This window comes from Arachis ipaensis, chromosome B03 (assembly GCF_000816755.2).
Source record: "Arachis ipaensis cultivar K30076 chromosome B03, Araip1.1, whole genome shotgun sequence".
Classification (NCBI taxonomy): domain Eukaryota; kingdom Viridiplantae; phylum Streptophyta; class Magnoliopsida; order Fabales; family Fabaceae; genus Arachis; species Arachis ipaensis.
In genome coordinates this window covers 133,618,649-133,620,478 of record NC_029787.2, presented here as the reverse complement: position 1 = coordinate 133,620,478, position 1,830 = coordinate 133,618,649, and positions in this window count along the sequence as shown.

Genomic DNA, 1,830 nt, shown 5'->3' with positions numbered 1-1,830 from the left:
CTAAGGTAGTGGGCTATATAAGTAGGTTTGGGCTCGTATGCCTCTTCGTTTGGGCTATAAGTGTTTTGTTAAGAAGAGGAAAAAGATCCAAGATTATACCCGTCCAAATAAAATAAAGAAGTTCACTTTTACCAAAAAAAATATAAAAAAGAAGTTCACTAAAGAAAGTTGGATTGGCCTAGTAATTAGTTTACTAATTCGCTTAAATAAGTGTTGGAGTTTGAATCTTGTCTTGTGCATGGAATAACTCATTAGTCAGTGATAAACTCTTAAATAAAACTCAATTCTGCACCAGATTAATCCTTAATCTATCGAGTTGGAAGATACCGTGAGAAACAAACAAATAAAATAAAATAAAGAAGTTCACCAAAACAAATAAAGAAAGAAGGAAACAAAGAACGAAGATAATGAACTTTTGTGAGCAAAAGAGCAAAGATTATGGCATTATGCATTAATAAAGTTTGTTAATGCATAGAGACCAACGAAAAAGGTCCGCTATATTATTAAAAAAATTGTATAATAATATTTATTCTTTTACAGTGACAGAGAGTGTTTGAGCGTTTTTATATGAAAAAATTGTTAGTCATTACATATAAAAAGTTATTCTTTCGTCACAGATCAGAGTCAAACAAAATTTACAGAATATTATATAATTTTATTATTATTTTGGATAAAATATACTTTTTGTCCCTAAAATTTGGTAAAAATTTTAAAAATACTCTTAAGTTTTATTTTATTTCAATTTTGTTCCAAAAGTTTTTAATTTGCATCAAATATACCCTCGACGGGTAAATTTTTAAAAAATTTAAGACCAATCTAACAATAATGCATGAAAATTATGCTTGATTTGCTTATGTTGATACTTGAGAAAACTGTTAGTTATTACATATAAAAAAGTTGTTCTTTCGTCACACAGTCAAACAAGACTTACAAAATATCATATGATTTTATTATTATTGTTATTTTTAGTTTGGTCAATAAATATTATTCATTTTAATTAGTATTTGATCAATAATATAATTTGAATCTATATTTATAAATATTTTATATATAAAAAAACTAACTCTAAATTTTTTTTTTATTTCAATAATGTTATATCACTAATAAATATTATCATTTTGGAGTAATACTTAATCAGCAATAGTTTGTACCCGATATTTGTACAAAAGAAATATATAATTTACAAAAATACTATTTGTATACTAAAATCAAACACTAAAATCAGTCACTAATGTATTGTGTATAAATACATGTTTGGTTTAATTTATTTTTAATATGTATTTATATTCCAACATGTATTTTATACTGATAGTTGACTTTAGTGGCTGATTTTGGTGTACACATAACATAACTCCTTTATACCTATACTTATTAAAATTTGCACATATAAATCAATACAACTTTTTTTTTACTGAGGATATGGAGACTCGAACCCGCAACCTCTTAATTGAGTATGGGGAGACTATGTCATTTGAGCTATTGCTTCTTGGCTATAAATCAATACAACTTGCATCCACATTTTTCAAAATTTACATACATAAATTAATAAAATTTATTTTTTAAAAATAATTTAATATTTGTACTAGTTAAATAATAACGAAAATACTAAAAATTACTGACCCAATTCTTTTTTTAATTTTAATACCAAATCATAAAATTATTTCTCCAAAAAATTTAAACCAATAAAAAAAAGACAATTTAAGTAATTATATCTCTTAAATGGTTATTTGTAGATACTAACAATTTAAAGAAGGTAATTTCTATCTTCAAATTAGTAAAAGAGCTTTAAACCTTAAAACATTAAAACAACAATAGACATACACATGATGT